The sequence below is a fragment of the Equus asinus genome, chromosome 6, assembly GCF_041296235.1.
Source record: "Equus asinus isolate D_3611 breed Donkey chromosome 6, EquAss-T2T_v2, whole genome shotgun sequence".
NCBI lineage: Eukaryota > Metazoa > Chordata > Mammalia > Perissodactyla > Equidae > Equus > Equus asinus.
In genome coordinates this window covers 94,527,253-94,548,780 of record NC_091795.1, presented here as the reverse complement: position 1 = coordinate 94,548,780, position 21,528 = coordinate 94,527,253, and positions in this window count along the sequence as shown.

Genomic DNA, 21,528 nt, shown 5'->3' with positions numbered 1-21,528 from the left:
CTTGACCCAACCCCTCACTGGCCACATGACACCAGACAAGTTACTCACAGTTTCTCTAAACAGGGAGTGCTTATCCCTCCCTCACGCCATTCTGGGGAGGGCTAAGGGGGTGATGGAGGTGAGGGCAGCACTGTGCTGGCGCCATGCGGCCCTCCTCCGTGCTGCTTCCCTCTCCCTTTCACCATCTCCAGCTGGAGGACCCGGGGCAGGCTGCGACGACAAGGCTGAGCGAGGCTCACCATTCTCTACTTATCAAAGATTTATGGGAATCCGGCTCAGCTCAGAGCTCGGGGAAGGCACAGTGAATGCCCTTTTGTTTTTAGCTCAATTTTGTGAGCAGAATGCTCCTGGGGCTGATAGATTTTTCCCAGTAATGAAATTGTAAAAAGAATTGAGTTATGCCTCTCTGGCTCTAAAGGACAGTCCAGGCCCTTCCCCAGTCCGCCCTGTGTCTCCAGCAGACGCTCACTTCCTGTGCTTGCTCAGGCCCCTTCCCCTCTTCCTTCTGACAAGGCCTCTAGACTATGATCCCCTGAAAGAGAGGGGCTTGGGGTGTGCACTTCATTATTGCACTCAGCGCTGGAGACATAGTTTGTGAAATAAAATGTGGGGACCCTTGCTCGAAACTGTTATCAAGAATTTCAACATGGCGACAGCACAGCGTGAAACCAAGCCTGGGCCCTGGCGACGGGCCTCCCGTAGTGCCTGGCAGGTTTCATTCGGGAAACGCCTGGTGAATGAAGGACTGAGTCTCCTTGCCCCTCTCCCTTGCCTGCCCCTCTGGTCCCCCCATCCTGCTGTCTCCCTCCTCCTCATGGCACTCGCTGGCATGGCCGCTGGCTGCTTCAAGCCCTGCTGTGCTACTTGCTGCTGTTAAGTCCTGAGTCAAGTGACTGAGACTGTCTATGCTCAGTTTCCTCGTCTGCAGAACCGGACAGCGACAGCAGCAGCCCCTCCCCTTTGGGGCAGCGGGGGCTCCCTGGACGGCCTGGGTCACAGAAGCATCTAGAGGTGCTGCCTATGGTTCGTGTTCTTTCTCCTCTCTCTTCTCTCTCTCCTTTCATCTCCTTCCTTGATTTTGTTCCCCTTTTCTCGGTCCCCTTCCTCCCCCACCACAGCCCCCACCCCCAACATGCACGATAGTGGCTAATGCTGACCTGCTCTTGCTACTGAAAATCTAATGCCCGGGCTCAGCAAGTCGCCGGGGAGCAGCGTGGGCAGGTGCAAGGGGAGGCCCAGCTCCAGCTCTCCACTCTGAAGCCCCCACCTACGCCTCCTCCCCCAGGGCAGGCCCCTCAGTGGATAGGAGCAGCCCTGCTCACCACCCCTAGGCTCAGGCCTCTGGGGCACCTTGGAGCCTCACCCAGAGTTGGCTCTCATGCCTCAGGCAGAGAAAGAGAGCCAGGAGGGAGACAACGGAGGACCTCTGAGTGCCCTGCTGTGGGAGGAGGGAGGTGATGGAGGCCCCTCTGTGGGAGGAGGGAGGTGATGGAGGCCCCCCTTAGGTAGGAGGGAGGTGATGGAGGCCCCCCTTAGGTAGGAGGGAAATGAGGGAGGCCCCCCAAGTGCCCCCCTGTGGGAGGAGGGAGGTTTGTGAGGACACAGAGAGAAGGTGGCCAGCTGTCTGCAAGCCGGGAAGACAGCTCTCACCGGAAACCAAACCCTATCAGAACCGCAATGTTGGACTTCCAGCCTCCGGAACTGTGAGAAATAAATGTCTGCTGTTTAAACCCCCATCTGTGGCGTTTTATGATGGCTGCTGGGGCCGGCTAAGACCGTGGCACTTGGGGAAAGCTGTGTTCCAGATGCCCTCACGGTGGCCCTGCTGCAGCGCTGACGTCTGCAGAGGGCATCGCCTGTCTGCGAGCTGCCTCCTTGCAGACCCAGCCCTCTATGAGCTCCTTGGCAGGTGGGGACCAAGGCTCATCCAGCTCTGTGTCCCCAACGAAAGCATGTCCCACAATAGCCTGGGGGCGAAGCGAGGAAGAAACCCTTCCCAAAGGGTCACCCTTTCCAGAAGACCTCAATGACAGAGACTGCTGAATACTCTCCTGAAACAAAAACACTTGCTGCTTCTGTAAACTTTCTCCTATGTGATGCATCTTCACTTTAGAGAAAATTTGAAAATAGAGAGAGAAGCAAGAGGAAAATACGCCCATAACCCACATATAAACAGAGAGCCCTGCTAACACGCTGTTGGGCCGGCTTCTGCTCTTTAATTGAGACGTAAGTGCTTTTTCTCTCATTTAAAAATGTTTATCGAGATACAACACACAAAGCAGGATGCACAAATCTTAGGTGTGTGGTTAGATTAAGTTTCACACATATACACGCCCGTGCACCCCCACCGGGATCAGGACAGAGAAGGTCACAGCTCCCCCGGGCTCCCGCAGGCCCCTCCTGGCCATCCCACCTCTTGCTCTGGGAACCACGATCTGACCACCACCTGGGATGGTCTTGCCTGTGCCTGAACTTCCTGTGAATGAAGCCAGTCTGTGGCCTTTGCGTCTGGCTTCTTTTGCTCATTATCACGTCAGGGAGACTCGTCAGCGTGCGCAGAGCGCTGGACTGTGTTTCTAATCGCCGCGTTAACGATTCCGTTGGACGAACACAACACTGTCTGTTAGTTCTGCCGTTGAGGGACATCGGGATTGTCCCTGACTATTGGCTATTGTGAATAAAGCTGCTATTCACCTTGCACACGTGTCTGTGGTCACATGCCCCCATTTCTCTGGGGAATATATTTAGCTGTAGGAGTGCAGGGTCAGGGGATAAGCCACTGCCCAGTTTTAGTAGAGGCGTGTAAATTTGGGGGTCTTAAAAGAGAACTGATCATAACACACGTTAAATTTTGTGGTCAGCTCTTTTCACTCAGCGTCATATGATAACTACTTTTTAAGTGAAATCTTTTATTTTGAGATAGTTGTAGATTCACCTGCAGTTCTAAGAAATAAGCCAGAGAGATCCTGGGAGGGAGACCCACCCATCTCCCTCAGATGTCCCTGGTGTCATTTGTACTCATTCCCTGGTGTTCTCTGCACTTTATCACCCATGTCGGTTTGCGGATCCACCGCCACAGTCAAGACCCTGGACAGTCCCCACGTGTCAGGGATCCCTCCAGCTGTTCTCCTGTGGCCACACCCACCTCCCTCCCACTGTGCCCGCCACCCTCTGGCAACCACTGGTCTGTTGTCCATCTCCATACTTCTGTCATCACGGGAGAGTCCTGTAAGTGAGCTCAAACAGTGTGGCAGCTTTTGGGATTGGCTTTTTGCACTCAGCGTCGTTCTCTGAAGCAGCCCGGGTTGTCTCTCGGGTCAAGAGTTTGTTCTTTGTTGCGGCACGTGTTCCACGGCAGGCCCGGGCCAGCGTGTTTACCGCTCACTCTTTGAAGGACTTCTGGCTGTTTCCAGTTTTTGCCTGTTACAGATAAAGCTGCTGTGAACACTCGTGTACAGATCTTTGTGTGAACATAAGTTCACAAAAGAGTGCAATTGCTGGATCAGATAGCGATCGCTGTTTCTAGAGGAGCCCAAGGTCATGGGTCACTCTGCTGATAATACATTCTGTGACCCCGAAGTCCTTATTATGACCCCTTGGGGGACCCCTCCATCCCGCGGTTGGGAGGATTAGAACTTCCCTCTCTCTAACCCGGGTCTAGACACATTTCCTCTGGGGAGGGCAGCACCTCACCCCGATCAGGCTCCCTCTGAGAGGGTCCCCACTCACGACCCTCCTGTGGGGTGGCAGAGCCCCACAGGTGGGCAGAGGATATCCTGGGTTTATTCTCTTTTCTCCCCAGAGGCAGGATCCAGGAGGTTTACAAGCCAACGCCCCCAGCTTCAGAGGCATAGGTCTCTTCACCTCAGTGTCGCCCACTGTGCAGACCGAGATCTTTGAGACAGCGCACAGAGCCGGCGAGAACGCCTGTCTTCTGGCAGAATCTGGCTTGGTTTGCGGGAAACTTGCTTACTTGCTTCCAGCAGAAAATACCATCTCGATTAGCCTGGAGATAATGAGAATTAAATCATTCTCTTAACTATAGAGACAGACTGGGTAAGACCACTGTGTTTTCAGCATCCTAGACAGAAACTGGTAACCAAATGGTTAAAAAAAAAATTCCAAGTCATCCATTATTTACCCTTGCCGCATAATGCACAAGGCCGTGAGCCAGGCCCATTTGTATTTTCAGCGTTGGCCTCAACTGTCAGCCCACTGCTTTGTGCAGCTGCCCGCAGAGGCCTCGACCCCTCGGTTGGCCCTTCCTCCCCTTAAGCTGTGTTTTATGGGGAAGGGACGGACCTCTGGCCCCAGGCCTCCTGCGTCCTGCTCACTCTGCTCCCAGCCTGGGTTGTGCTCCCTCTTCTACTAAATTCTACTCATCCTCCAAGGCTTAGCCTGGAAATGGCTCCTCCCTGACTCCTCCCAGGAGAGGAAGGGGTCCCCCCTCGCCCGTCCCCCTGCAGCACTTTGGGCTCTGGTAGAATGTTCTCAAGCACTGCCACCGCCATGACTTAACTGTTATGACTTATTTAATTTCTATTATCTGCCAGACACTTAGCACACATTCTCACATTGAACCTCGTGACAGCTCATGAGGCGGGTAATATAGTTCTTAACTTTAAGATGAAGGAGCAGGCTTAGAGAGGTTGATTAATTCAAAGACACAGAGCTAGTAATAGGCGGAGGTGCTGTTTACCTGCCAGAATTTAGTAGCTGTCATCTCTTTTCTTCTTGATCATTTGAAACAGAAGTTTGTTTAGTCTTTTCAAGAAACCAACTTTAGGTTTTGTTGATTCTGTCTCTTAGTGCATTAATTTGTGTTCTTACTTTTATTCTTTCCTTCTACTTTCTTTGGATTTATTTTGCTGCCCCTTTGTAACTTCTGCAGATGGATCCGAGTTCATTACTTTTCTATCCTTCTTCCTTTCTGCATTTAAGGCTAGGAATTTCCCTCTAACCACAGCTGTGGTTGCATCCCACACATTTTGCTCTGTAGGAGTTTATTATTCCATACAAAATATTTTTGAATTTTCATTGTGATCTCAAGCTTGGATGGCACTCACATTTGACTAACTCCGTGGCTTGCTTTTCATTGTGTATGTACTTGGCACTGAGCAACTCATCTTCCCATCCGTCTCTTCCTGGGATCAATCATGCAGATTTTCCCCCAGTCCCAAAGCAGGGTGACTCCCCATTGCCTGGCCTTTCCCCTGTAGGTTCAGCCAAGTTTGAGGCCAGTCCTGTTAGGTGGGCTCAGGTTACATGTCTCTGTACCACCTGTAACTGCTTTCCCACCCAGACGTCACAACCACTACTGGGTGAGGGCAGTGTCACTACAGGGATACCACAGGCTCTGTTCTAATTTACCACAAAAATAAGCAATTTATAACTTGGGTGCTTTAGCCATTATTGGTCATACATTTTGACCATGGGCCACTTAATTTGAGAAGATCAAGCAGCCCACTGCCTATGCATTCCAAGGGGAAAAGGCAGTGGTGCTAACAAAGTAGAGGGGAGCTGAATGAATTAACTGATCTTGACTTTATGATAAGATCCGCTTTGACATATCCCACTCAGACTCAGCCTCTTTCAGAAGGGGTAGGTCTGTGTTTTGAGTGTGGTGGGCAGAGAAGGAGGTGGTACCAGCAACCCATCACCTTCTCATTCCACGTCTGCGCCCAAGGATCAGGTCCTGGCAGGCGCCCTCGGGACGTATGGGGCTGATGCAGCCTCTGGCAGCTGGAGGCTCGGAGGCAGCATCAGGTGGCAGCACCTCTGGGCCAGCATCTCCTAGCCCCACCCCTCCCTCAGTAAGTCACTTTTCTTGTTCCTCCTGCTGAGCAGGGCTCTGGGTCTCATTGGCTGATTGGCTCAAAGAAGCAGGATGCTTCATATTGGCTCACTGCCTTTTCTGGATGAGGGCGACAAAGTCTCGTAACATCAGGAATGCAAACGCTCTTGCGGCTGGGTCTCCCTGACCAGCGCTGGCCTGGTGTTTTGCTATTTTAATCACAGGACTTGCAGTTCATAAACAGCCTCTGCTTCCCTCATCTCCCAAAGCTGGGTAATCACAGCTAAACTTAAACTTCCTTCCCCTCCCATATTCCTCTTTGCTAATAATTTATGCAGCCAACTTGCCTGGGAGTAGGGCGACCAGGTCACCCAGGTTGATGGGGACCATCCTGGTTGTAGCGCTGTAAGTCCAGCTTTGTGGGAGCCCCTCAGACTAGGCAAAGTGGGACAGCTGGTCATCCCACCTGGGGGGCTCACACTCGGGAATGTTCGGCTTCTCCTGTGGTTCTTGGCAGATGGAGTGAGAGAACCCGGGCAGAAGGGCTGAATTGAAAGGTTTGGTCTTGGGGCACCAGCCTGGTTCAGGGCTGGGACTCCATGCAGCCCCTGCCTGCCCCTTGACCTCCTCTTTCTCTCCATGTCTCCGTGCCATGAGCTGGGAGGGGAGGAGTGGGAGACCTGAGCTCTCTCTGCCTCCCAGAATGGATCCCCAGCCCAGTAATGCCAACTGTCCTTGCAGGAAGTGTAGCGCTGAGCCGTGTCACATCCCGGGCCTGGGAGGGGCTTAGTAACCATCTTGTCCTCCACTTCTTTTATAGATGGGGAAACTGATCCCGGAAAGGGAGGAGACATTCCCAAGTAATAATAGTGGCAACTCGACTTTGCATTGTGGGTGATAGGATAGCACAGGTCTGCACAGGAGCTCAGGTGTGAGCTCCGTCTCCGCCCTGAGAACCAGCCACATGGCAGCAGCCAGTGTGCCCAGAGTGGGCTCACCCAAAGCCCAGGGACAAAGCGCCAAGTCGTCTGGCTTCTAACATTTACAGCAAATCGTGCAGGATGGGATGGATTTGGAAGATTTCTGTGATGTTTTGTTTGACTAATATTTATTTTTCTCTTGTACCAGTATTTTAACAAACGTTCTGGAGGAAAGACAGAGGAGAATCAGTATGCAGCTGCTAAGCTTGGCTGCTGACTCCCGGGTGAGAGAGAGAGAGACAGAGAGACAGAGACTGAGATGGTGGGAGGAGAGAGAGAGACACAGAGAGATGGGCTGAGGTAGTGAGGGAGAGAGAGGAAAAGGAGAGACAGGGAGAGAGTCGGGGGCAGAGAAGGGAGAGGCTGAGGGCATTAATTCATTAATCTCTTCTTATAAAGACAACTACAGCCATGCGTCGCATAACAGATGTCTCAGTTGGCAACGGATCACACGTATGACGGTGGTCCCACAGGGTTCGTATGGTACAGCGCGGGTGTGTAGCAGGCTAGCCCATCTAGGTTTGTGTAAGTGCACTCTACCGTATTCACATGGTGAAACTGCCTAATGATGCATTTCTCAGAACACAGCCCCGTCGTTAAGCGATGCACGACTGTATATTAAAAAACTATTCATTAAGAAATTCTGAAACATATTATACTATATACTTTAAAAAAGCTTTTTTATGATGGGAAGTTTCAAACATATGCAAACAGAATAATGTAAGGAGCACCGTGTGCAATGTCAACAGGGATCAGTGTGTGACCAGTCGTGTCTGATCTTTGTCCCCATCCATTCTCTCCTCTCCCAAATCTGGATTATTTTGAAGTAATTCCAGCCATAGCATTTCATCTGTAAATATGATTGACTATATTCTCGAGTATACCGAATATCTTCTTGAAAATACCCCTGAATGTATTCTTGAGGGTGAGGAATTCTTACAAATGTACATGCTTATGTCCGTGAGTGTCCCCTTCCGTGCCTTTCAACTTCCTCTCTCTGTCCCTCTGTCCCCTCTCCCTGATCCCTCAACCTCCCATCTCTGCCCTCCCTAGTCTTCCCTAACCTCCAGAGCTCCACTCTGACCCTCAGTTTCACCTTCTAGGGGGTGGGCAGCCCAGCCTGTGCTGCGCTGGCTCTCCCCATCGTCTCTCTCGGACTCAGTTTCCTCTGGCTGAAGCAGTAGGGAGCTGGACAGAGACAAGTGCAGCGTAGCTTGAATGTTGTTACGAAGTGAAGTGGAGAAGAATTAGCCCAAACTTGGTAGAAATCTTCGACATATTAAAAAAAAATCCCATCCATATGAATCACGTAAAGCAGGAGGTCGTCAGAATCCTGACTGTGTTGACTGAAGTGGCCTTTTGATGTGTTGACGAGCTGTGTGATCTTGCACAGGTCGCCTCACCTCCCAGAGCCTCAGTCTCCGTCTCTGTAAAGGAGGTTGGACCATAACAGTGGTTTTCAAACCACTTTGGAAGCAGAGTCCTTTTTTCCCCCAAACAAAGCGTCAGTGAACCTTGCTGTGTATGACAGTTAAAAGTGAGGCCAGGGCCCACGGGAGCAGGTGCTGAGAGCAGGCTGCCTGGACCAACCCCACCCCCACCCCCATGCCTCGGTTGCTCATCTGCCAAATGGGTCTGAGTTTTCCTCGGATCAGATACATCTGAGGGGCTCAGCCCGGGGCCTGGTACACAGTCAATGCTCGGGAATCCCTGCCATCCTTAGCATTTCTTGCACCCTGTCTGGGGTCGGATGGGGTCTGGGGACTGGCTGGGCCTTGGACACTGCCCCTCTCCTCATCTTGGGCCAGCCCTCACCCTCCACTGGGCTCGGGGACACCAGTGTTCTGTGCTCCGTGTTCTCAGGTCCCAGTGAGCTGTGCTCTGAACCACCCAAGTCAGGCAGGGCCAGGACAAGGACCCAGGCTCTCTGGTGCCCACAACTCTGCCCCTGGCTCCCATACCCCCCAAGAGGGAGCTCGGAGGAGGTAAATGTACTGGGTGGCAGGGCTCTTGACAAGGTCCCCATGCAGCCAGCCTCTGGGGGGTGTTTGCCCAGCCTGGTGGTGCCCCCAACCTTGTATGGCATGTCCCTCTCGACTCCCGTTCCCTGAAGGCTCCCAGACAGGGGTGACCCAGAGGCTCGGGTCGTCCATCCCCCTGGCTTTTCACTGCTGTCGTGCGCTGCCTCCTCTTTCCCCACCAGAAGGGTCCCGGAGAATGATCAGCTCTGAAGTTAATTATAATTACAGACAACTGCAGCCTGGGTTGTCATAGAAACCCCGGCTCATGGCTCTGTCTGTGGGACTGCAGCTTCGCGACCTGGCAGCCACAGCCGGGGACACACGCCTCCTTCCTACCTGGGCTGCATTTCAACAATCCTCAGGGAGAGTTTGGGAGGAGATGGTAAAACGCAACCATAGATTTCGCTACTCCCAGCCGTTTGAAACTAGCAGGAAACCCCAAGCCCAGGTGACCAGCGAGAAAGGCTTCCTCTGCGTCTGCATATGAGTCTGCTCTCTTGTTCCCGGCAGCAGTTTCTGGGGAGACATGAGTGCTCTGAGGCCTGGCCGTCCCTGTGGGCCCCAGGTCCAGCGATGGCAGGTCACCAAGAGAACGAGAGAAGCAGGGGCTTTGGCCCTGTGCATATCTGTGTGACCTGAGGCAAGTCACTTCACCTCTCTGAGCTGGGGTTCCTGTCTGTAAAATGGGGATGGTAAAGCCCACCTCCTCACTTTGTCCGGAAGGTAAAATGGGTTGATGCACGGGCCAGCCACATCACTGGGTCTGTCAAATGTCAGCCCTCTTCCTACGTCATTGCTATCCTGGCCCCACAATGGCATTCTGGGACAGAGGAGGTGGAGGGGGGCCCTCGGCTCCCTGCTCTACCTTTGAACTTTGGACTCACACTCTTGGGTGCAGTGATTCTCAAAAGTGGTCCCTGGAGCAGCAGCATTTCAGCACCTGGGAGCTTGTTAGAAATGAAAATTTGCAGGCCCCACCCCAGACCCACCGAGTCAGAGACTCCAGAGTGGGGCCCAGTAGTCTGTTTTGAGGTGTCCGCTGGGACCCTGATGCCCCTCACGTGTGAGAACCCCTGCTGTGACGTTCATGGGTGATACCCTCTGTGCCCTTTCCCCGAGGAACGGCCTCCGCTAGTCTGCCTTCCTCCGGATCGGCAACCCCCAGCTCTTCCCCTCCACTTTGGGCCCGTCTGAGCTGGGTCCAGGTTGTCGGGGGCATGATGGGCTGGGCCAGGGCCACCCAGGGGTCCTGCCTGGGGTCTGATGCTCCCTCAGCGTCTCAGCTCAGGCCGCCACACAGAACACACCACAGCACTCATCTCTCGGGGTGCTGGAGGCTGGAGGCCAAGATCACAGTGCCAGCAGGTTCCGTTTCCGGGGAGAGCTCCCCGCCTGGCTTGCAGACAGCGGCCTTCCCACTGTGTCCTCACATGGTTTTCTCTCTCCCTCTTCTCATAAGGATGCCAGTCCTACTGGATCAGGGCCCCACCCTTATGACCTCAGTTAACCTTGACCACCTCCTTAAAGGGCCCATCTCCAAATACGATCACACTGAGGCTTGGGCCTTCAACACGTGAATTTTACAGGGACACAAACGTTCAGTGCACAGCCCTGGCCTCCCCAGGCCCTGTGAGCTCATGGCACCTCCCTGCTGGGATGCCAAGGGGCAGCTGGTCTCAGCCCGGACCTCCGGCCAGGCGGTGGGTGTGGGGAGGCTGTTGTGGATCCTCTAGCACCATCCCAACACGCCAAATCCCTGAGGAGTGAGGCAGGGCTGGGGCCGGAAGATGGCAGGCAGGCTGCTGGGAGCGTGGCATCTGCCCCAGCAGGAAGGTCTCCCTAGAGGTGAATCCTTCTGGAACCTTCTGTGTGAGGAGTCAGGAGTCGAAAGATCCCAGTCCCGGCCTCGTCAGGAGGCTCTGTCCTGACACGGACACTCTGGTCCCTTGGATACCGAACACCTGTTGGGCATTTCCTGTCCTGGGGCTGTGCTGAGCGCCTTCACACCTCAGCGCTCCGGGGATCCACAGGCAACACTCCCATCCCTCAGATGGGGACGGCGGCAGACAAGGACCAGGCAGCGCCCGAGTCGGGGGCTGTGACCCAACCCCGGGCACCGACAGCTCCTCGCGCCACAGCCGCCCGTCCACAGCTGGAAGGAGAGGAGCTGCTGTCAGGGGTGCCTCGGGGCGGGTGCAAATGGGTGGCCCCTCCCTCTGCGGCAGCGCCCACTCCGGGCGGCCAGACTGACCGATTCCACAGGCTGAAAAGTTCACGCGGAAGCAGTCTGCGAGGGAAGAGGAGTTTGAGGAGCTGCCTGGAGCAGGGACAGGTGACTCATCACCATCAACCAGAGCAGATCGCAGACCGGAAGCCGAAGGCGACAGTGCCGTGCGGGGCCGGAAGGGGTGACCGAGCACACTTTGAATTTATGGTATTCCAGGTCTTGGGTGTCAGCTCTGCCTTGGCTGCTGGCCGATGACCCTGACTGGCGCAGGAGCCTGCAGGCAGATCCCTCAGTGGCTGGTGACAACCAGCCTGGGGGGCTCAGGCTGGTGTGGGGTGAGAGAGGGTGGGGTGTAGGGAGCTGGTGAGTCTCCACACAGCCCTGGGAGGCAGCAGTGTATGAAGAGCAGCTCCAGGCTGTGTGATCCTGGGCAGGGCACTTAACCTCTCAGGTTCTGTTTTCCCATTTGTGTCAAGGGAACACAAGTACTGACTTCACAAGGTGGGGATTAAATGAGATGATGTGTTTGAAACGTCTGGCTTGAGGCTTGGTAACCCCAGACGGGCTTCCTGAAGGCAGGGCAGGTCTGATTCGTCTGCACACCCCCAGCCCCTGCCCAGAGCCTGGTCCATCGTGGGCCCTCAGGAAGCATCTGTTGCCCTCCCCCGAGAGAGGCTTCAGGGAGAGCAGCCCCCCTACAGCCTCAGACAGAGCCTCAGCAGGGACAGCTGGTGAAGCGGGAGCGAGGAGGGCCCGGCTGAGCCACAACGGTGACGGCAGGAACAGTTGTGGGGCGGGGCGGGGGGGGGTACCGTGACAGGGCTGTGACTGCACCACTCACTGGAGGAGTGGCCCGGATGCTTCACCCAGAATCTCTGAGCCCATGTCCCTATGTAAAACAGGGCTGATGCTCTGCAGGGCTGAACTCATGCCCAGGAGAGGGGCCCTGCACTGGCCTTGTAGGTAGTTAGCTCACAGAAGTAGAGCCAGTTGTCGGGGACATCGGGGAGAAGGACCAGGCAGGCGGGGCAGAGGCTGGCTTTTCTCTCCCCCCTTGCAGGACTTGTGGAGTTCTATTTATTGAGCTCACAGGAAGCCTGTGGCCGTGGAAGGCTGTGGGGTCAGAAGGACAAAAAGCCCTTGTTCTTCTGGAACTCTACCTCGACGTCTGGACCTAAGCTCCATACGTCCTCCCGGCTCTGGTCTTTCGTGAATGATGGTGCCAGAGGGATTCAGTGGATTCACAGCGAGAGCTGAAGGCCAGTGGCAGAGGGAACTGTGTTTCTGAGGAAATGTGGGGCTGTAGAAAGAGCCTGGGCTCAGACCAGGGGCCTGCATTCTGCTCTTGCTCTGCCTTGACTTGGTTTTGCAGCCTAACGATGGTGATGCTGATGCTGATGCTGATGCTGATGGAGCTGGTGAGGACGGTGATGGTGAGGATGGTGATGGCAATAGTGATGATGTTGGTGATGATGGTGATGGTGATAAGGGTGGTGATGGCAATGATGGTGATGTTGGTGGTGATGGTGGTGATGATGATGGTGATGGTGATAATGGTGGTTATGACGATGATGATGTTGGTGATGATGACGATGATACAAATCTCCACGCACGCTTCCTGTTCTCTGTCAGTCTCTCTCCTGCTCTTGTCAAAGCAACACTGATCACCCACTCGTGACCATGAGGGCTGTTTCTAACCGTGGAGGGAAAGCAATTCTGACATTTCCTTACACAAGACATACCACTGTCCCTGGTACACAAAGGCATGGGGAGAAGAGCCCTTTGCCCCACAGGACTCTGGCATTGACCACTGAGCTCCTTCCCAGCTATGCTTCAGGGCAAAGAAGGCGGTAACCTGGCTTGCTTTCAGCCAGCTCAGATGCTGCCTGTGCCTGGCAGCCCCTGTGGGGCAGGCTCTCAATAGAGCACTGAGACTCTCCAGGGGCAGAGTGGCCTTGATCAAAGCCAAGCCCAGGGCTCTGCCATTTATGAGCTGTGTGACCTCAGATGTGTTCCTTAGCCTCTCTGAACCTCCTATGCTGCTATGAAAGATTAATGAGATTATGTCTGTGAGAGGTCATAGTGCCATAGCAATCAGCATCACAGTTGGGGGGTCTAGCCTGTGGCCTGTGGCACACAGTGGCAATGAGTGGACAGTGAGCTAGACCCAGAGAGGCAGGGCCCGTGAGGGGCTGGGCAGAGCGGGAAGGGGTGCCGTCTGCCAGGGGCACAGGCAGCACACCCTTAGCACGGAGGCCCTGCATCACAGAGGCAGGAGGATGGCGGAAATGATCTTTCATGACTCCACGACGCCGGAGGAATCTGCCTGCCACTTTCGGCTCTCTTGCTATCTGGTGTCAGGCCTGCAAACCACGTCCTTGGAGGGTCTCATTGAGGCCAGAGTGGACACACCTGGAGGTGGACCTGTGAGGACGGAGGCGGGTGGGCCTCTGTGTGCCACTGTCTGGTCACAGCTCTCCACAGTCGCTCGAGGAGGGGAGGGTAGGAGACTGCAGTGAAGCCGTGAGCTGAGGGTCCCTCATTTTCTCCCGTCCTGTGAATGCCCCAGGCACAGAGCGGATTGGGGGGGGCACTGAAGGAGCCTTGGCCATGCGAGGGGTGCCGTGGAGGAAGCCCCGCCTCTAGAGCTGTGTGTCCTGGAGCTGGAGCCCAGCATGTCGTCTGTAGCGGAGGTCGTGGTGAGGAAGGAGGGAGAACACGAACTAGGGGCATTTTTACTGCCCCTCAGCCGGGCCTCCCAGGCAGGGGTCCCAGGCAGGGGTTCCAGGCAGGGGACCCAGGCAGGGGTTCCAGGCAGGGGTTCCAGGCAGGGGTCCCAGGCAGGGGTTCCAGGCAGGGGTCCCAGGCCAGGGGTTCCAGGCAGGGGACCCAGGCAGGGGTTCCAGGCAGGGGTTCCAGGCAGGGGTCCCAGGCAGGGGTTCCAGGCCAGGGGTTCCAGGCAGGGGTTCCAGGCAGGGGTTCCAGGCAGGGGTCCCAGGCAGGGGTTCCAGGCCAGGGGTTCCAGGCAGGGGTTCCAGGCAGGGGTTCCAGGCAGGGGTCCCAGGCCAGGGGTCCCAGGCAGGGGTTCTAGGCAGGGGCCCCAGGCAGGGGTTCCAGGCAGGGGTCCCAGGCAGGTTCCAGGCAGGGGTTCCAGGCAGGGGTCCCAGGCCAGGGGTGGGTTCCAGGCAGGGGTCCCAGGCCAGGGGTCCCAGGCGAGGGGTTCCAGGCAGGGGTCCCAGGCCAGGGGTCCCAGGCCAGGGGTTCCAGGCAGGGGCCCCAGGCAGGGGTCCCAGGCAGGGGTTCCAGGCCAGGGGTCCCAGGCAGGGGTTCCAGGCAGGGGTCCCAGGCAGGGGTTCCAGGCAGGGGTTCCAGGCAGGGGTCCCAGGCAGGGGTTCCAGGCAGGGGTTCCAGGCAGGGGTCCCAGGCCAGGGGTTCCAGGCCAGGGGTTCCAGGCAGGGGTTCCAGGCCGGGGGTTCCAGGCCAGGGGTTCCAGGCTGGGGTTCCAGGCCAGGGTTCCAGGCCAGGGGTTCCAGGCCAGGGGTTCCAGGCAGGGGTTCCAGGCCAGGGGTTCCAGCCAGGGGTTCCAGGCCAGGGGTTCCAGGCCAGGGGTTCCAGGCAGGGGTTCCAGGCCAGGGGTCCCAGGCCAGGTGTTCCAGGCAGGGGGACAGCACCGCCTCCCTCTGCAATCTCCCTCTGCAAATTTGGCTTCTGCCCCAGGCCCCAAGTCACTGCGGCTTCCCAGGACGAGAGGTCAGAGGCTGCTCCTCATCCTACCCCGGCCTGCTGTCCAGGGGGCTAAGAGGCAGAACCTTCTCGAGGGGGCTTCAGGGTCCCTGTCTCTGAGGGACTCGACTGGGCTGCTCAGGGGGTTGCTCCCCCGCCCCACCCCTCCTCGGTCCCCCACCGCACCCCTACACCCCGTGTCTCAGAGGTGCCATCAACCTCCGTGACCAGGTTGGTCGCTCAGGGTGGCACCAGGCTCCGGTCACGTTCCTCCAGTGTTGACTCCACTTCTAGGATTTGGGTGAGGATAAGTGCTTAAGGGCCATGCTAGATGCAGACAGGGCCTGGACACACGGGGGCAGCTGTGGCCTCTCCTAGCCCTTGTCCCTTCCCCCATGGCCCTACCCAGGCCCAGGACGCTGGGCCAGTCCGGGTGGACTCCTTGATGAAAATGGTGGGGGGAACAGGACCGTAGAAGAATCCAGAGCTACACTCCCTCCAGCAGGACCCCCACATCACCCTCCAGGATGACAGCTGCCTTCTGCAATAACAGTAACCCCCGACCCCTGGGTGTCTGAGGAGGGAGACTGCCCACGCGGGAGGGGCGGCTGGTTCTCGTCTCAGCCGTAATCGTTCTCCTGGAGGCTGGGCCTCCCCTCGGGCCTGCAGCCTGGCCTCGGCATCCCGTTAGCCTGCACACAGACCAGAGGCTCAGCTCCTCCTCACAAACCTCGTAGCAAAGCCAAGCGGGGCCAGACCCTGTAAGTTAAAGGCTCCAAGATGATAAAGGATCTGGGAGGAACCCCGTTCCACCCACTCAGCTGGGGAAGCCTGAGAGGGTGATGATGCCTGTCTGGGGTCAGTTGAGCGGGAACTGCCTCCACCCTGGCAGGAAGCATCCAGAGGTGGTGTATTCGGACCCTAAAGCCCCCACTTCATGGTTCCGGGCCCTTTCTCTCCGTGGCTTGAGTTCCAACTCAACATCACCTCCCACCGACAGCCTGCATCCTCCAGTGTGAGGCCGAATGGGCCTCTTGGCCTCTGCCCCCGTGCCCCTCCTGCTGTGCTGTCCCTCTCACACAGATGTGCCCCAGGCCCCCCTCTCTGCTCACAGGGGCTCCCTCCAGCAGAGGCCCTTCTCCAGGAAGAGCTTAGGGGACCAGCCAGAGGTCTCATGTGGTGGACTGGCCAAGGCTGCATTCTTCTTCAGCCAGCCCTCCCCTGTCCGTTCTCCGCTCCTCTCTGCCCTATCTGGGTCCCAGGGGCTGGACAATCATGCACCTGTCCCCCAACGCCCATTGGGTTTGGCTGGTGGGGCGCCCCAGCTGGAGACGCAAGAGCAGGAGAGGAAGGCTGGAATGTTCCTCATGCTCCTCCTGGCTGCCCTCAGAGCTGCCGTCTGGCAGGGGCTTCTCCCTCCCGTTGGCCTCGGGGTGGTGCCAGCTTCCCACGGGGCTGGACACCAGGTGCTTCAAAATCCCACCTTGTTCCTTCCATTCTGCCACTCCCCTCATTGCGTGCTCAAGACGCCGGCTGAGTGGACTCCGAGAGGAGCGTGCGTGGGCACAGCACAGAGACTACCCTCCCGCAAACGTTGCTGAGGGCATACTGCGTGCCAGGGGACCTCGAGGACGCGTGGAGTCCGGGCACAGTGGGGCTTCTGATGTCTCTTCACAGCCCACGTTCAGGTGACACAAGTCACAGGCCCCACCTGGGCACTTCTGCCCTTGGGAACAGCAGACTGGGGACTCGGGATGTCTCAGCGGATCTGGCAAGAGTCACAACGCAACCCCTGCCCACCCTCCAGGGACAGGGCTGGGTTCCCCAAGAGCAAGCAGGAGATGGCGACAACAAGACCGGCGTCGTCAGGTAGATCAGGAAGAAGGACACGCAGGGACTTGGCAGGGAAGTGGGCCAAGACTGATGTCCCCAGACATTCGTATCACTGCTGGTCCTGGGCTGGAGCGTGAAACCAAAAGGCATTTCACAAATTAAGGTAAATCCTGTGAACCCTCAGCCCATTTCAATGCTTAATGCAGAACATAAACACATTAAAGTCATTTCAGAATCTGGAGGAATTTGGATAATTCAGCCCCATCGTCGTTTACTCCAAACACCTCGTTTCATCTTATGAGTCATCTTCGAAAGGAGAAGAGGGACATGTGGTGGCAAATAACGGGATTGTAACCAAGAGGCTGGAAAAGCTGTGTGGGAAGAGGAGGCTGCCAGCTCCCTGGATGGACAGGGCCCAGGACCAGTTTTAGAATCAGTCCCAGAGGAAGTCTGCCCAGGTAGGGTGCTCAGGGGTCTCCCAGGGAATGGTAGAGCTGAGTCCAACCCCTGTGGTCTTGGGGCAAAGTCCTTGTCCCACCTGGGCCTCTGCTTGCTCATCTGCGGAACAGAAACGACTCCTGCTCCCTGGTTGCTGTGAGGCTGGAGTGGCACGATGTGTGGATGATGGTGGACACTGGCACACATGGAGCGGTCAGGGTTAGTGACATCCCAGATGGCCACATCCACCTGCAGCTCCTGGAGCAAGCACCACTTCTTCGTCCTGCTTCATCGTTTTATAGGTTTTGATGGACACGTCCATTTCCCTGACCAGCCACGGCCCTGTGGGTGAGGACCTCGGCTTTATCCCGCGCCCAGCGTAAGACTTGTGGCCCGGGTGCTTTCTCTCTTCCCATCGCCTCCACCTGGAGCAGGGTCAGCAGGGGCTGCTGCTCCGGGGCTGGGGCTGGTGTCCAGACTCTGGTCCTCGTCCAGCCCTGTGTTCTCATTCATCAGCCTCGCTTTCCTCCCTGCCTCCCTGGTGTGGTGGGAGAAACCCTGGATTTGGAGTCAGAAAAAATCCCGAGTTCAAGTTCTGGTTCTACCCTGTGTGTGGCTTTGGGCGAGTTACTTATTTAACTCTCAGCGTCTCAGTTTTCAGTGGTGGAATGGGGGTGATATTGTTCCTCACACTATTGTCCGTGGGGAGGGTTAGAGCTGATGTCTAAGGCATGCAGCCCGCCAGAAACCCTCGCAGGGCAACGGCAGTCGTGGTCATGGTTTCAATCTGCAATCTATTTCTAATCCTTCAACCTGTGAAGGCTCACCGAGGCCTGAGATGGGAAAGGCACCGGTGGCTATGGCGGGGGCTGCAGAGAAGAATGAGACATGGTTTGGGCTCCTAGGGAGCTTACCAGGTGTGACAGGTGTGTAGCTGCAATATACAAGAGGGAGGAAGAGAGGAGGTGGAGGTGAGGGTCAAGGAGGTCTGCAGGGAGTGGTGCAGGTGGCCCCAGAATGATGGGTGGGGTTTGGAGGCAGGAGGCTGAGTGTAGGGGGAGGAAGAGAGCGAGCAGTGCTCCGAGGGGGAATGCTGGGGCCCGGCTATGATGGTACCAGAAGCCCAGGAGGTACAGTAGAGGCAAGTTGGGGAGAGAACTTGACCCAGGGGAGAGTCAAGGGCAGCAGAGACACCTTAGGTAAGACCCGGAGTAGGAGCATGGTCAGCTGGGTGAATGGGGGGCAGAAGGAAGGGAGGAGAATTCCAAGAGAAAGGAATTGTATTTACCCCCGAGATGGAGGATGGGAAGTGAGGGAGAAGCCGGGGCGTGTAGGAGCTTGGGTGGACCAGTACAGTGGACACATTGGCCACTCCCCAACAGCCGTACACCTTTTTCCCTGATTTGGTCCAGCAGCAATGTGCTTAGGTCCAGGGGTGAACTGTGATTGGTCTAAGGCTGTCATGGCAGTCCTGTGCCAGGTGATTGGTTTAGAGATAAGTAGGTGACCTGGTCTCATTTGTGAGATGTGAGGAAAAATCTGCTAAGGACGTTCTGGGAAAGGATTTTCTTCCTTGATCAAAACAGAGAATCATATGAGGATAATCTCTTTGTTCCCACCCTCCCTTCCAGTTTTGGACACAGTTGTTCTAGAAAATGATGCCTGGAGCTGCTGCAGCCATCTTGCAAGCATGAGGGCAAGGAAGAGTTGTCAACCTAGTGACCTGATGCTGTTGAGTGACTGAACCAGCCCTGGAACTGCAGACCTGTTATGTGCTATTATTAAATGGCTTTATCATTTAAGCAATTAGTTAGATATGGTGCTTCTCATAGGTAAACACTTTCCTAATTGATCCATCACTTTAAGGACTTTGATTTTATCCTAGGAGCAATGGGAAACTATTAAATGGTTTGAACTCTTGAAGAGGGCCATGACGTGATTATATTTGTGTTTTCTCAATATCATTCTGAAAATAGATTAATGTAATTTATCATGTCAGCAGACTAAAGAAGAAAACCATATGATTTTTCAATAGATCCATAAGAAATATTTGGCAGAATTCAATACTCATGATATTGAATTCAATAATTCGTGATAAATACAAATTAGGGAGAGACGGGAGCTTCCACAGTCTGATAAAGAGCACCTACAAAACCCCACAGCTGACTTGAAACCTAATGGTAAAAGACTGACTGCTCCCTCTAAAACCAAGAGCAAGACAAGGATGTTGCTCTCAGCACTGCTGGTCAACATCAAGCTGGAGATCCTGGCCAATGCAATAAAGCGAGAAAAAAAGTCATCCAGGCTGGGCAGGACAAAATAAAACTGTTTCTATCCATAGACAACACGATTATCTATGTAAAAAAATCCCAAGTAGACTACAAAAAACCCTGTTAGAACTAATAAGTGAGTTTAGCAAAGTTGCAGGATAGAAAGTCAGTATACGAAAATCAATTCTATTTCATTCCGTATCTTGAGAGGTGGCAGTTACATGAATCTACACATGTGATAAAATGACACAGAACTATAATACACGTTGTACCAATCGATGTCAGTTTTCTAGTTTTGATATCAGTTATTGCATAACTAGTTATACAAGTTGCAGTTGGGGAAAACTGGGTGAAGGGTACACAGGACCTCTCTGTGCTATCTTTGCAAATTTTTATGAATCTATAATTATTTCAAAGTAAAAACATTTTAAGTCAATTATATTTCTATGTACCAGCAATGAATGATTAAAAATTGGTTAAAACACTACTTACAATACCTTCCCAGAAAATTGAATACTTAGGTATAAATCTATCAAAATTATATTGGAAACTACAAAACACTCATGAATGAGATTAAAGAAGACCTACATAGATGGAGAGCTGTACTGTGTTCATGAACGGGAAAACCCACTGTTTTCAAGGTATCAATTCTCTCCAAAGTGATCTGCAGATTCAGCACAATCCCAGCCGATGTTGCTGTAGCCAGCCAGAGCCTGGAGAACAGATTGGAAGGGGGCCAGAGAGGACGTGAGGAGGCCGGGAGGAGCCTGCTGAGAGCTGAAGGGAAATGTGGACCAGGGGGGCCGTGCTGGGGGTAGAGGGAGAGGAAAGGGTGGGTCTGAGAGACACTGATGTTGAGATCAACAGGATTGGCAATGGGCTGGCTGTGCAGAGTGACGGAGAGGGACCTCTCCAGGATGCTGCACCTTGGTTTCTGCTCCTCGCTTGCATCATCAGAGGTGCCTTTCAGGGGATGGGTCAGCAGGCGAAGGGCAGGTCAGAGAGCATGGTCAGTGGCTACGGCTGAGTGCAGCCAGCACTGGTGACCAGTGGCTGGTGTGGACAGGGACAGGCTGAGGAAGGGGCGAGACAGAAACAGCTGTGCTCTCAGAGATGCTGGGGGCCCTGCTCCCCCTCCCCCTTGGAATGTAACCTCTGAAGCTTTATTTCTTAGAATTTTAAGTTCTTTTCAATCTTCAAAATCCTCTTCTAAAATACAAATTCCTGGTAGAGGCAACACCCTGAGGCTTTTCCTCTGACACCACATTGCCTTGGGTAGGACCCTGTCGCATCCGGACCCCTGTCCTTATCCAAGGCACAACCACAGGGCCCCCAGACAGACCCGCGGGGAGACAGACGGCTGCGGGAGGAAAGGTGGCCAAGCGGGGGCCTGGGGCGGGCCACGGTCCACACCCACAGCAAGCCCATGGCATTGGCAGTGAGGTGGGTCTCCAGAGCAGGCCCCTCCTTCCTTCCACGGTTCTCCTGGCTCCTTGGAAGAGCTGGGTTTATTCCCAGGAGGCAACCATATTAGTGATTGGCACAGACAGGCAGGAGACCCAGGGCTCCACTTCAAGGCAGCTTCTGTGTCAACTGGGGACTGGGAGAGAGAGGCCTGGAGCCGTTCCTGGGCATGGAAACTGTGACCAGAGGTAAGACTGCCATCCCAGTGCCCCTGCCACTGTACCCTGGCTGCCGAGTGGGATGAGAAGGATCCAGAACTAGGCATCATCACACTCAGCCGTGCCCTCACTGTACCAGGCCCTGTGCAGATGCTGGAGTCCAAGGATGAACAGACCACAGCCCTGCCGAGGTGCTCGCAGTCCGCGGTGGGCGGGGGGGAGGCAGATAAGTGACCACAATGACCACCCAGGGGGCTGGGCTGGGCAGGACTGGGGCTGGGCCATGGAAGCCACATGCCGAGTCAGACAGGGGGTGGGGGGACCAAGGGCTGAAGCTGGACAGAGTGCAAGATGCCAGGAGCAGGGAGGGCAGACCAGGGCTGGAGGCCTGAATGGGATCCGAGGCCAGGGTCCCACAAAGACCATGGATGATAGACAGTAGACCTCACTTAGCTGGGGTCCCCCCATGACCACACTCCCCAGAACCACCCCCATTACTCTCTCAAGCGCTGTCACTGACGACATCAGTCTTCGGCTGTCTGAGAAGAGGCTCCGGGTTCAGAGGAACCAGCTCAGCTTGCCCCCAAGATAAAGGTAAGGTGGGGAGCAAGCGTTCCCCT